Here is a 15,803-nt window from a genome sequence, read left to right on the forward strand (position 1 = left end):
TTTGAGTGACCTTGGATATTTTGGATAACAGATCTTTATCAGATACAGCTTCTGAAAATATTTTCTCCCAGTCTGTTGCTTGTTTTCTCATTTTCTTGACAGTGTATATTTCATAGAACATAAATTTTTAATTTTACTAAAATTTAGCTTTTTTTTAATGGATCATGCCTTTGGTGTTGTGTCTAAAAAGTCATCTCCATACCCAAAGTTATCTAAATTTTCTCCTATATTATCATCTAGTGGTTTTATAGGTTTCCATTTTTATGTTTAGGTCTGTGATCCATCTTAAGTTAGTTTTTGTAAAAGGTGGAAAGTCTGTGTCTAAATTTATTTTTAAATATGGTTGTCCAGTTGTCCCAGCACCATTTGTTGGGGGTGGGGGGGAAACTATCTTTGCTATGTCGTTGACAAAGATCAGTTGAATGTGTTTATATGGGTCTATTTCTGTGTTTTCTACTTTGCTCCATTGGTCTATTTGTCTATTCTTTAGCCAGTATCACACTGTCTTTATTACTAGAACTTCATAATAAGTTTTGAAGTTGGGTAGTGTCAATTTACTAGGTTTGTTCTTCTTCAATAGCATGCTGGCTGATCTGGGTATTTGCCTCTCCATATAAATTTTAGAACCAGTTTGTCGATATCCCCAAAATAACTGCTGGGATTTTGATTGGGATTACATTGAATCTATAAATCAAGTTGGGAAGAACTGACATTTTGACAATACTGAGTCTTTGCACCCATGAACATGGACTATCTCTCCATTCATTTAGTTCAATTTTCTGCATGTAGATCTTCTATGTATTTTGTTAGATTTATACCTAAGTATTTTACTTCTGTGCATGCTAATGTAAATAGTATTGTATTTTGAATTTAAAATTCCACTTGTTCATTGACAGTATACATAAAAGTGATTGACTTTTGTATATTAACCTTGTATCCTACAACCTGTTTTAACTGTTATTTCCAGGAGTTTTTCTGGTCAATTCTTTTAGATTTTCTACATAGACAATAATGTCATGTGTGAACAAAGACAGTTTTATTTTTTCTTTCCCAATCTGTATACCTTTTATTTTCTTTCCTTTGCTATTTCACTATGACTTTTAGTACAGTGTTGAAAGGAGTAATGAGAGGAAACATCCTTGCTGTTTTCCTGATCTTGTGGAAAGATTCTAGTTTCTCATCATTAAAGTATGATGTTAGCTGTATATTTTTTGCAGATACTCTGTATAAATTTAAGGAAGTTCCCCTCTGTTCCTAGTTTAATGAGAGTTTTTTTTTTCTTTTTTATAATAAAAGTCATGAATGGGTGTTGAAAATATTATTTTAACAATTCTCTTTTCTCAAGACTTCAGTAGAAATGTTCAGGCCTTAGCAATTCCAGTATGGTCCACAAACCGGCACCATCAGCATCACCTGGAAGCCCATGAAAAAATGCAGAATCTCAAGCTTCACCTCAGACCTACTGAATCAGACCTGCATTTTAATAAAACGCTGCAGATGATTAATATGCATATTACAGGATGAGGGGCACTGGCCTTGGTTATTTTCTTAGTCTTACTGTCTAGATCATTCGTCACCTTTCCTTATCCTCTGCTGTTTCAGTGGAAGGATCATTGACATGGAACCATTCTGACATTGAATTAGGAACCCAGCACTTGCCAGTTACATAATCTTTAACAATTAACTCATTTTTTCCAAGCCATAATGTCTCCCTTGTAGAATGAGAACAAGACCTATGTTTCACAATTATTGGATGAATTAAATGGTATGATGCACGTAAAAATTCAATATAGTTAGTATTTGACAAAGGTTACTTTCCTTTCTTTCTGTCCATCATGTGTCTTATGCTAGAGAGACATTGTTTGATAAAGGTTTTGACTCTTTCATGAAAATTTTTTATTCTTCGTTGTCCTTCTCTCCTAATTTTAGTTTACTAGTCTTTCCTTGTATGGTGTTTTGTGTATACTTTTTCTTTTGTTATGCAGGGTTTTGCATCGTCTTTCCCTATCTATTCCAGCCTCCAAAAGTAGACAGCTCTGAACGCACTCCAGTCTTTTCTGCTTCAGAATTTTCTCCAAATCTTGGCAAGACTGCTTAACACAACCTGCAGCATAGCCTGGGAGTACAGGGAAGTTAATCTGAAAGGGTATTGCTCATGGGGTATGGGAGTCAATGGGCTAAGTATTCTTGTCTTCTGTACTTTACAGGACAATATGTATGCATTCTACACGTTTTATCAGAGTCATAAATGTGATTGCCTCATTATGTACCACAGTAACCAGCTCCATAGCTTCCTTCTTTCCTTTCTTGTCTCACTCTACTCACTCACCTTGGTTGCTGGAATCACTTTCCATTAAACTATCTACATCGAAGTCCTTGCTTCATGCTCTGCGGTTAGGAAGATCTAAACTAAAATAAATCATGTGGGTTTTTTTTTTTGCTCTCAGCATATACAGAAAGGAGAATACTTGTCCATCAAAATATTTGTGTTGGCTCTACCACAATACAAAGGTGTGATTTGGAAAGGCTGCCCAGCCAGGGATTAAATTTCATAGCACTTTCCTCAACTTGCATGTAGGTGGAGCCAAGAGGATTAAACTCAAGAGAGTTAAAAAAGAAAGTTTGCAGCCAGGTGCAGTGGCTCATGCCTATAATCCTAGCACTTTGGGAGGCCAAGGCAGGCAGATTGTCTGAGCTCGGGAGTTTGAGACCAGCTTGGGGAACACAGTGAAACCCCGTCTCTGCTAAAATACAAAATAAATTAGCTGGGCGTGGCAGCATGCACCTGCAGTCCCAGCTAGTTGGGAGCCTGAGGCAGGATAATTGCTTGAACCCAGGAGGTGGAGGTTGCAGTGAGCCAAGATGGCGCCATTGTACTCCAGTGTGGGCAACAGAGCGAGACTCTGTCTTAAAAAAAAAAAAAAAAAAAAAAAAAAAAAGTTTGCTTTCTCTACACTTTTGTTTTAACCATTTCTTCTGGATTTTTACAAATAATCATAAACTCATGCCTGTAATCTCAGCACTTTAAGAGGCCAACACAGGAAGATCACTTGAGGCCAAGAGTTCAAGACCAGCCTGGTTAAAATGGTGAGACTCCGTCTTAAAAACAAAACAAAATAAGCATAGAGAACCTGTAAACTGTGTGGTAAACATGGCAGAGTCACAAAAGACAAGGAAAGAACACCACTGGGAGAGGACCTAGCTGCCCATTAGGTACACCTGTTTTGAATCCATTACTAAGAAATAAACATTTATTTTGTTAAAGCAGTATACATCCGGGGATTTGGGTCTGTTTGTTACAACAGCTGCCATTATTCTGATTTGGTCATTAAAATATTTTTATGCTCCAAACCCTTTATAACTGCTTTAGTGGATGCTTATCACTAAGGGTATTCTATCCACTCACTTTTCATAGTACTCCACACAGTGTTCTTTGCTGGATCTGTTATTTGCTTAAGAGTGATAACTGTATGGAATTGTTTCAAATTTCTGTTTTTACCAAAGGTAAACAAAGTCTTCTTCATTTCAACTAAAAATAATAGACTTTGTGACAGAGTTACCAGGAACTCCACTTGACATCAGGCAAAATGAGCCTTGATCCCCCCATTCATTCATGCATGCTTCATTCTATAAATAGAAATTGAGAATCTCTTGTATGCCAGGTATTCTAATAGCCTCTGCACTCAAAAATAAAACATGGTTGGGTGTGGTGGTTCATGCTTGTAATCCCAGTGCTTTGGGAGACCATGATGGGAGAATCAATTGAACCCAGGAGTTCAAGATGAGACTGAGCAACATAGTGAGACCTGTCTCTACAATCAATCAATCAATCAATGTCGCTGGAAATGATAGTGTCCATCTGTAGTCCCAGATACTTGGGAGGTTGAGTGAGAGGATGGCTTGAACCCAGCAAGTCAAAGCTGCAGTGAACTATGATCACTCCACTGCTCTCTATCCTAGGTGACAGAGCAAGACTTGGCCTAAAAAAATTATTAAAATTAATTAAAAAATAAGACATGGTCCTTCTCTCAGAGATCCTAAAACCTGGTATTTAAAGATACCAATTATAATAGAGAGTTGGGGGAACCAGCACTATGAGTTGTCTAGTCAAAATGACTGAGTGTTAATTTTGGCTCCCTGATGTATTCACAGAGTGATTTTACTAAAGTCATATGTCTTTCCTGTGCCTTTTTGTTCAATATGTAAAAGGGAGATAATGTCCCTTTTATATTTTGTGAGGACCGACTGAGATTTTTGTAGAGTTCTTAGAATAGTTCTTAGTAACTTGCTACATATCAATAAATGTTAGCTTATTATTAAATATCGGGACCAATATATATGTAGGACCAGATCATACAGGGTAGTGCACATCAAACATTGGGGTTTATATGAGTTACCTGGAAATCTTATCAAAGTTCAAATTTTTACTTAGTATGTCTATAGTAGGACCCAAGATTCTACATTTCTAACAAGCCCCAGGTAGTGATGAAGCTTCTGGTCTTAAGAGCACATTTTGTGTAGCAAAGACAGTACTGCCCAATAAGACTTTGTATGGAGGTAAAATGTTTATAACTGCTCTTCTAATATGGCATCTTCTAACCACATGTGGTAACTGAAATGTGGCTAGTGCAACAGAGGAACTAGTTTTTTTAAAAAATGTATTTAATGTTAATAAACATAAATTTAATAGGACATATGAGGCTAGTAGCTACTTGTATTCAACCTCACAGTTCTAGACCAGTAGCTTTTAAGACTGGTCACATGTTCAAGCAAGGATTAGTAACCCAGAATAATACTGAAGATTGGGTTACATGATCATCAACATAATGAAAATATCTCTAGAAGTTTGAAATTGGATTGAAGACTACAAGGATAACTATTGTTCTTTAGAGGTTCCATTTACACTAGTTTTGCTTTAATAGTGGACAAGGTTAAAACCGGCTATATTCTATGTCAAACTATATCAGTTCAGCTCAAGCTAATTGAAAACCCAAGTTAATGTGGCTTGAACACCACTCATCTCAAATAACAAGCATTTTAGAGGCAGACGAGTGATGATGCTTGGTCCAGCTGCTCAGCGGCCAGGTACTATGTTTTCTTCTCCAACATTCCTAGCCTGTTAGCGATTCATGACCCAAGAGCACTGAATATGCTTGCGGTATCCATATTCAAGAGAAGGTTGAGAGGGCCAATCAGCCTGCATGTGCACTCTTTTATCATACTACAAATATCTTACTGGTCTCGGAAGGTTGGAAAAAAAAATATTTAGCTGGGTACGTCGCCATCCCAAACAAAACGAAAATTTTGGTGGCAAGTTAGAAGATAAAATAGATAATGGTTAGGTAGCCAACAATGTCTGACAACAAACCTAATTATCATTTACATGTGAAGAGAAAGAAATACATTTTTTCCAATAAGCAAAACATCAGTAAGATATATCATTCACATTCAACATGAATTTAAAAGATAAACTCATGAATAATAAAATTATGGCACAAAAGAATTGGCAATGAGCACTGACTCCATTTGAATTCTAAATAGATATAAATAAATGAAATTATTATGGTTATTACATTGAATACAAATGCTAAATTTTGTGAAAAGCCACATGATATCAAATGATAATCACTATTAATGGGGATAAAATTACAACCAATTAATATCAGAATATTGGTAGAGTGATAGGCAGGAGAAATGTAACTTGCTATTCTATTATGGTGAGAAATGTAGTTTATGCGTTTAAGTAATTATTTTAAAGGAATAAAAGTAAACACAAGTAGAATTTAAACACATTATGTACATTCAAGATTACTGCAGGGATTGAGGGGTCTAATTTCAGAGATCAAGAAAATGAATCAGATTTTTAAAAAATAAGACAAAAAGAAATCAAGGAAGCATTTAGCAAAATGTTTGAAATAAAATGATAATATGCCAAGTACATCTGTTATAACAATAAATATAACAGGAAAATAGCCATTGGAAAACAACTCAGTTGGGTTTTAAAATGAAAACTCTATTGTATGTTATACGTAATAATCATATCACACAGAAAATTATTTAAATATGTAGACAATAAAAGAATAAGCAGAGAAATACATAGCAAACCTACACACAAAATAAGAAATAATGCTAGTAAAATAATAATATATAATATATGCTATAATGAAATATTAACTAGGATAAAGCTATTTTATAATTCTGAGATGACTTTGCAAATATTACAGTAATACTGAAGATTTATGTGTCCTTTAGCATCACACTGAAATATAGATGAAAAACTACTAGAAATACAAGGAACTGTCCTTGCATCCCAGGGATAAACCCCACTTGATCATGGTGGATGATCCTGTTAATGCATTGAATTTAGTTTGCTAGTATTTTGTTGCCAATATTTGCATCTATATTGAATAAGGATATGGCCCTGTAATTTTCTTTTCTTGTAATGTCCTTGCGTGGCTTTGGTATGAGGGCAATGCTGGCCTTATTAAAAAAAAAAAAAAAAAGTTTGAAAATATTCTCTCCTCTTTGATCTTTCATGAAAGTGATTGAGGAAGATTGATATTGGTTATTCTTTAAATGTTTTGTAGAAGTCAGCAATGAAGCCATCACATCCTAGGCTTTTCTTTAATGTGACACATTCTATTAATATTACTAATTCAATCTCCTTCTTGTTGGTCTGTTGAGATTTTCCTATGTCTTCATAATTCTGGTTAGGGCATATTTATCTAGGCAAACAAGAAAGAACCAAAGGTCAAGGAGTTCTACTTCCCAAAGCCAGTAACCTTTCTTATCCCCTAGGATGAATCATTGTTTCAAGAATTTAAATTAGAATGCCTTTACTAAGTAACTTAGTAATCAGAACCATATTTGGCATTGAAAACAAGCACAGGCCAGAACTCTGTTCTGCTTTTGTGATTCTGTATGAGCTATATCCAGCATTTTTATCATAGTTACAATCATCAGTAATTTGTTTCTGCTATTAGTAATAACAGCAGAAAAATCAGTGATTGAGAAATCACAGCTCCAGGGATAGGAGGATTCTTTTCCTGATGATTTTCTTCCTCTGTCATGGAAAGAAGGATACAGAGAGATTCTGAAATAAATGGTGCTTTAAACATGATAAAGCTCTTTTTAAGTGTAGTAAAATACTATCTCACACAGGTGTCTCCATGGAGGTCTAGTGAGTTCCATGAGAACAAAGAGAGTGTGCTTCATTCATCTTTGCCGTCCTCTTAATAACTAGTATTGAAAACCTACTATGGGCCAGTGTTCTGATAGGTATTCAGCTAAAAAGATGAATAAGATAGTACGAAGTCTTCCATTGCTCCAAGTGTGAAAATCCAAAAACCCATCCAAATATGCCAGGACAATTTTTTACAATGGGAGTAGAGCCAAAACTCTATAAAACATTGAGAAAATATTTCACTGTATAATCTTCTACACTAGAATTTAGCCAGAATGAAGACCCAAAATGATAAAACTATTCTCTTCCTTCCTCTTATTGCAAAGAGATGTGTAACAGTATTAGATTTGGTGAGATTTTCTTCTTGTTTGTATAGGTTGGAGAGGATTTATAGAATTGTGAATGTCACGTAAGATTTCATAAAGCAATTCTCTGTTATTCTGTGCTTCAAAATAGAGCATGTAGTCATCATAAACTTAAGTAAATACCAAATTGTTGTTTCAGGGAAGATTTATTACTCTAGTTCACTGTAGCTGTTATTGTGCCTTGTGATGCATAACAGAGAAATCTGCAGCCCAGTCCCCAGCAGACCATAATTGTTGCCTGTGCGCCCACATGGGACATTAACAATAAGAAATAGCTCTATCCTTCATAACACCTGCTATCATCTAATGATGAACATGCTGAAGCAAAATTTTCCTTTACCAATACAGCTTTATGAATTTTCATTGTTTTGAATTTTAATAAAGGATTTTTTTTTCACTGATTTTGAGCAAAATTTGTTCAATACTTTGGAATCTCTTGAATTGATCTTACAAATGAATTGCAACAAACAACATGCATGCTAATTGGTAATATTGAGAAAATGACAATCAAAATGATTAAGTGAAAAAATGAAATTGTTTCTTGTTTTTCTGATTAACATTTGACATATGTCAGTTGAGATATCTGATATATGTCAACAAAACAATCATTACACTCCTCTTAGCAAAGTAATGCCACAAAGTACATCAGGCCATTATAATTCTGCCAATGTACTCAGTGTGATTTCTAAATATAGAACACTCTATGCAGCACTTGCTATTCAAATCACTGTGTAGCTTCCTTTGGTTCTGTATCCAGAGGTCAACACATGGTGGAACAAAGAAACCCAGTTTCTAATTCCAAGCTTCCATTTACTCCCTGGGAAAATCTATTTAGAACACACAGGTAGACTCTCCCCAAACTATTGCCCTAGCACATGCCCCACCGATTTCATATTTATCCTTGGGAAAGCCACATTATCCATCTTTGTGATATTGCCTGTGTTAGTAACTGGAGTTCATAACTATTGTTAGTGCTGTGTATTTGTAAGGTAATTTGTTTGTTACGTGTGTAGGCAAGTTCAGCTCTTTGGGACAAATAGGCTGCAAAGCTGTGTTCTATGGACAAGTATTTCTATTAACATACATTTTCCAGTAATCAAATATGAAAGAATTTAGACTATTTATTTGTATTCATGTTCCCAAACAGACTTGATTTTTGTAAGTGATATGGGGGTTAATCACAATGTAGGAGAAAAACCATCAAGTCTAATGTCAGAAGTTTGAATTCAGCGTCAATTCCACCAATTAGTTCTGTGAACTTTCATGAACCGTTAAGCAGTTTGGGCCTCATTTTCTTTATGTATAGTAACTAAGTAATACTCTTAACCTTCTTATCTCATTATTACATATTGGATTTTCTAACTGTAATATGGTATTTGAAATTTCAGGTATTATTATTACCATCATTGCTTTCGTTTGTAATAGCAGTAGAAATGATTGATGGCAGAACACTGGTACTGAATGTTTTGTTTTGTCCAAATAAGACTACGCCATTAAAAAAAACTCAGCCTAGTTCTGGACAGAATATAATACTGAGGTTAATTAGATTTTAATATCAATGTTTCACAATCTTTTTAGGTCTTACCTATAGAATTAAGAGTCCAACCAGCTTGAAATTAAGCTTTTCAGCCTGAGAGAAATGATTATTACTCAAACTAAGGATTTATTTTTTATCAGGAGTGAGTGTTCTACATTAGGTGCTGGATCTTTTCTCACCTAGGCTGAGAGATTACTGACAGTGCTGTGAAACAGGTGGAGGAAGTGAAATGAGGGAGTAAAGTGGATGCCCTTGGCTGTGCTTTGAATCAAATGTTCCTCAAAGTCTTTTAAAAAGCAGAGAGGAGCTGGTTTGCAGCTTGAGTTCTCTGCAGAACAAACTCCGAGTTGGAGTTTACTGAAAGATGTTTATCAAAGTATCCTTTGGATCAATCTCTGTAGAACAGAGAGAAGAAAGCAACATTGGACAGAGCAAGACATTGAGTTGTGATGCAGGCCTAATGAACTTAGGTTAAAAAAAAAATCTTATTATAAAAGAACACAGATGGGTTTGGAAGCTAATCCTATTAAGGTTTTAATACTGACTGCTTTTGCAGTTTCCCTTATTGCGGCTAATTGGGTACTAGTTAATGATGTGAATTCTGCACTAAAGCCACCTTTCTTTGGCCACCTCCTAGCTGTGTGATTTAGTGAAGGCTAGCTTGCTTCTCTGAACTTCAATTTTCTCATCTGTAGAATAAAAGTAACCACCTGCACACATAGAGTGTGCCTCAGAGACCCCACAGAGAAGCTCTGGATCTAGAATGACAAGGATGTGACAGAGTGACAAGGATGTGAGCAGAAATGGCCCAGCCTCTGTATGCAAAAAGTGGTCTGTCATTCGGAAGTGGACTGCCCTGGGAAAGGGTCTGACTTCTGACTTTTATTAAAGCAGTTGGCAGCATCCAAGGCAATCCCTGGAGGTGCTGGCAACTGAAGGCTCTCCACCAATGCACACCCATAGCAGGGGCAGCAGGTGTCTTCCTGAGAGGGAGTCTAGGCACAATGTAGGGTCCACAACAAGCCCCTCTGAGCTGAAAACTTTCATGGCTGGAGGGAAGACAAGGGAGAAGTCAAGGAGTGGGAAAAGGCCGGGCGCGGTGGCTCAAGCCTGTAATCCCAGCACTTTGGGAGGCCGAGACGGGCGGATCACAAGGTCAGGAGATCGAGACCATCCTGGCTAACACGGTGAAACCCCGTCTCTACTAAAAAATACAAAAACCTAGCCAGGCGAGGTGGCGGGCGTCTGTAGTCCCAGCTACTCGGGAGGCTGAGGCAGGAGAATGGCATGAACCCGGGAGGCGGAGCTTGTAGTGAGCTGAGATCCGGCCACTGCACTCCAGTCTGGGCGACAAAGCAAGACTCTGTCTCAACAAAAAAAAAAAAAAAAAAAAAAAAAAAAGGAGTGGGAAAAAAGAAAATGAATGCTTATTTAGTATTTGTTAATGTTCCACACACTGGACTAGGCACTCTCTTGGTTGTCCCATTTAATTCTTAAAACTCTCTATGTGTGCAGGTGGCTACTTTTATTCTACAGATGAGAAAATTGAAGTACAGAAAGCAAGTTAGTCTTCACTAAATCACACAGCTAGAAGGTGGCCAAAGAAAGGTGGCTTTAGTGCAGAATTCACATCATTAACCAGTACCCAATCCTGCCACAAGAGGGGAGACTGCAAAAGCAGTCAATATTCAAATCTTAATAGGATTAACTCCCAGACTCAACTGTGTTCTTTTATAGTATAACCTAATGCCCTATTTGATCTATTTGACTTGAAGATTATCATTGGCTATTGAACAAATGTTTAATGGCTATCCAGCTGAACATGCATTCTAGGGTAGCTTTAGTGTTTTGTTTTTTGTTGTTGTTGTTGTTGTTTTGTCTGTCTGTTTACAGTGCAGATAATTTCTAAAAATGTTAAAACACTTATCAGAAAAATGTTATATTGTTTTACAAATCAGGATGAATACCTTGGTTTTTTTGAGTAATTCAATCAAAATCTAATGGAAAAATGATGGAGAAGAGAGTTGATTCAAGTACTTGCAGTCCAAAAGCCAATTAACATTGTTATCCTTATATTATTCACTGTTTAATACAGCAGAACAGTTTTATATTTCTGAGTGAAGTTATATTTTGTGAAATGAAAAAGATTCTTATCAGTTAAATCAAATGAGTTCTAAATTGCAAGCTGCTGATATTATGGCTTTCATAATGTGTCTTCAATAACACAAGGAAATAGGAGAGGCAAGTATTTCCATGTGAAAATTGCAGTAATGTTCAGCAACTCGTAATAATTAACTCTCTCAAAAGCTGGTGCAATGCCACATAAATTATTTCAAAACTACACTTTCTTTTTTCATGTATTTTATTTAAACTTATCATTTATCATGTTAATAAAGTATTTTCACTGAGCCTGTTCTTTAAAACACTAAAGCAAAAATTATTAACCCACATCGTCCAAATGATAGATTTTAAAACATGTCCTTAAAACAAACAAAAATAAATAAAAATAAAAGCACCTCTTCAAGATTTTAATAAGGAAAAAAAAGAATGCCCTCAACATTGTTACAGCAATTCTGTAAACTTAGGACAAAACCAGCACATTATCTAGGTAATAAAATGTAGCATCTTTATAGTGACATGCACTGATGAACAAAATACATGTGTTTCAAGGTAAGTCAACTCTGATTAATGTAACTGAACTTGAAATTCAAAAATAAGGTCTCTATACCTAGCTATGCCACTTACTAGTTGTATGACCTGACTGAATAAGACATCTCTCTAAACTCTTAAGTTTTTTTTTTTTAATGAGAATATAAAATAGCTAATTATTTTGGTGTTGGTAGAATAAATTTAGGCAATATACATAAAATACACTCTATAAACATTCAACATTAAATCCTAACACCTGTGTGTGATACTAGGATTCGTTTCCATCCATGGTTCCTAGTTCATAACTTCCATAATCATTGTCACAGTCTTGGTTATAATGTTGGAGAAATTTAGGCTTCAGAAGCAAGCCTCAGGAAATGAAACCTTTCTCTCTGAACTTCTGTCCTCCTTTCACCCGCCCAAAATAGGACTGTAATCCAATTATAGGTCATAAAACCCTCATCCTAGAGAGGGTCCTGCTCCTTGCTCTGGTGGAAGGAATGCTGCACAGAGAGATCAAGAAGAATCTGAATGGACAAGGCTTTCTGAGTTTAGACCACATCCTTTTTGTCCAATCACATTTTGACATAGTTGTCCCTGCTTTCATCATAGACAACCAATGAAGTCTCCACAAAAGGCCCAAAGGATGGAGCTTCTGGAGAGCTGAACACATTGAGAATGACAGGAAGCTGAAAAACTCTTTCGCATGCCAGGAGGTTGGTGTATCCCAACTCTATAGGGACAGAAGCTGCTGCACTTAGAAATCCTTCCAGACCTCACCCCATGTATCTCTTCATCTGGCTATTTATTTGTATCCTTTAAAGTATGCTTGCTAATAAGCCAATAAATATGGTTCCCTGAGTTCTGTGAGCTACTCTAGCAAATAAACTCAGAGAGAGGATTGTGGGAGCGCCAACTTGAAGCCAATTGGTCGGAAGTTCCAGAGGCCTGGAATTGTGACTTCAGAGAAGGAAAGGATGGGCTTATGGTATTGAGTATTAACCTGTGGGATCTGACACTATCTCGCGGTAGATAGTGTTCGTACAGAATAGGAGGACAACCAGCTGGTGTCCACTGCTTGGTGTATGGTTAAAAACCCCTCACTTTTGATCAGAGAAGTCTTCTTCTGTGTTGATGATTATTGTGGCAGTGTGAGAGCAGAAGACAAACCCACTTAAGAGAGTGCTTCCCAAAGCACTGTGTATACCGTAAACTGTGGTCCAATGGGAAAATACAAATTAATATAGCCAATAACAGTGTATGAGAAGCTCTTTCTCCCCAAACTCTTGCCAACACAGTACATAGGCAAAAATCATCCCTTTTTAATTTGATAGAAGTATGACATATTTTGTTTTAATTCATGTTTCAATGATTTTGAGTGAAATTGGGCAACTTTATACACCTTTAAAATATCTTTCTGTTACGAACTGCCTGCTCTTCACCTTTTCTGGATTGATGTATTTTACATATTAATTTATAAGAGCTCTTTAAAAATTAAGGGCATCAACATATTTAATATGTTTGACATTTTAGCCATTTTCTTCTCTTTTCATTTGACATTATTTTTGTCATGTAATTATTTTATGTTTTATGGAGTCAAGCTTTCTTTATGACATCAAGCTTTCACTATCACTTAGAAATAATTTATCTTATTCTATTTTTACAAAATATGTTCTACATTTTTGTCTGGTACTTTTATTGTTCCCCTTTTTAAACTTATTGACAATATCAAGGATTGGCAAAGATTTTAAGAAACTAGCCTGGTTTTGTATTTCTGGTGGATTTATAAAATGATACATCAACTTAGTAACACAGTCTGACAGTGCCTTATAAAGTGAAACACATACTTTCTAAGTGATCTAAAATTCCACTCGTGGTCATTTACCCAAGATAAATGAAAGTCTATGTTCACAAAAAGACTTATGCATGGATGTTCGTAGCAGTTTTACTCATAATAGCCAAATCCTGGAAACAACCCAAATATCTATCAACTAGAGAATGGGCTTTTCGTGTGCTACCCAGAGAGGGGTCTATATGGCATTGTTCTAGATTCCTGTCATAACTTAAAGGTAAACTTTTACAGTATACAGAGCCCTTGATGTCCTGCAAATGGAGGAGGAGGATGTCCTTAAGTTCCTTGCAGCGGAAACCCATTTAGGTGGCACCAACCTTGACTTCCAAATGAAACAGTACATTTATAAAAAGAAATGTGATGGTGTCTACATCATAAATTTGAAGAGGACCTGGGGGAAGTTTCTGTTGGCAACTTGTGCCGTTGTTGCCATTGAAAACCCTGCTGATGTCTGTGTGATATTCTCCAGGAATAGTGGCCAGAAGGCCATGCTGAAGTTTGCTGCTGTTACTGGGGAGCCATTGCAATTGCTGGCTGCTTCACTCTTGGAATCTTCACTAACCAGATCCAGGCACCCTTCCAGGAGCCACAGCATCTTTTGGGGAATGATCCCAGGGCTGACCACTGCCTCTCACAGGGGCATCTTATGTTAACTTACGTACCATTGCTCCGTGTAACACAGATTCTCCTCTGTGCAAATGTGGAGATTGCCATCCCATGCAAAAAGGGAGTTCACTCAGTGGGTTTGATTTGGTGGATGCTGGCCCGAGAACTTCTGCACATGTGTGGTACCATTTCCTGTGAACACCTGTGGGAGGAGATACCTGATCTCTTCTTCTACAGAGATGCTGAAGAGACTGAAAAAGAAGAGCAGGCTGCTGATGAAAAGGCTGTGACCAAGGAGGAATTTCACGGTGAATAGACCTCTCCATCTCCTGAGTTCACCGCTACTCAACCTGAAGTTGCAGACTGGTATGAAGGCATGCAGGTGTCCTCTGTGCCTATTCAGCAGTTTCCTTCTGAAGCCTGGAGTGCTCAGCCTGCCACAGAAGACTGATGTGCAGCTCCCATCGCTCGGGCCACTGAATAGGTAGGAGCAACTACTGAGTGGTCTTAAGCTGTTCTTGCACCGGTTCTTAAGTAACATGGAAATAAACATTAATTTCTAAAACAATAAAAATAAAAATAAATAAATAAATAAACCAATGGATATGAAAACTGTGATACAGTCACACAATGGAATTAGCAGTATAAAGGACCAAAACACTGTTACATGCAAGAACATGGGTGAATCTCAAAAACATGAGAGAAAAAAAGACACAAAAGAGTACCTACTGTATAGTCCCACTTATATGAAATTCTAGGATGGGTAAAAACTAATATACAGTAGTAAAAATCTGACTTCTGTTGACAGCCAAGATAAAATAAGCTCTCTACAGCCTTTCTCTCTCACCAATGGCCACCAAAAACTCTAGAGAGAATGCAGAAAACAGCTACTTAAAGACCAAAATAAGCCCCATGGTAAGGGAGTATAATCTCGAAAATCAACTGGTACCATGGGGAATTTCCTGAATTCTTGTTTCCTCTTTTACCTTCTGGCTATGATGTGAGGGCAGGTGGAGTCCTAGAACTGTGCAGCCAGCATACAGAGTAAAACTGGAAAGAAGTACCTCGCATGAGGCAAAGATAAATAGCACGGCAGACATCTAAATATAAAGTACACTTAGCCCTTGAATAATACTGGTTTGAATTGTGCTGGTCCACTAATACGTGGATTTTTTAAATAAAAATATTGAAGTTTGTTTGAATTTGCAAATTTCAAATTTGAGATTTGCAATAATTTGAGAAAACTCACAGACAAACCACGTAGCCCAGAAATTAAAAAAAAAAAAAAAAATAGTGTAAAATGTAGGTATGCTGTCAATGCGTAAAATATATGTAGGTATTAGCCTATTGTATTTACTATAAAACAAACACAACTCCATGATAAAGAGTTAAAATGTATCAAATTTTACACAAATACAGGCCATATATGGCACTATTTGCTTTTGAGAGAAATGTAAACATAAACATGCAGTATTCAATTATAACGATAAAATTATAGCACATACCATACTACTGTAATAATGTTATGGCTACCTCCTATTGCTATGGCAGTGAGCTCTAGTGTTGTGAGTATCCACTTAAAATGTTGTGCGATGCTAGTCATCTCCACAT

At 36.5% G+C, this 15,803-nt stretch overlaps 1 pseudogene; it reads left to right on the forward strand.

Annotated features, from left to right (window-relative positions):
* The first annotated feature begins 5,054 nt into the window (after positions 1-5,054).
* On the forward strand, positions 5,055-14,703 carry LOC103243994 (small ribosomal subunit protein uS2-like; annotated as a pseudogene).
* Positions 14,704-15,803: the final 1,100 nt, after the last annotated feature.

Source organism: Chlorocebus sabaeus, chromosome 17, assembly GCF_047675955.1.
Source record: "Chlorocebus sabaeus isolate Y175 chromosome 17, mChlSab1.0.hap1, whole genome shotgun sequence".
Classification (NCBI taxonomy): Eukaryota; Metazoa; Chordata; class Mammalia; order Primates; family Cercopithecidae; genus Chlorocebus; species Chlorocebus sabaeus.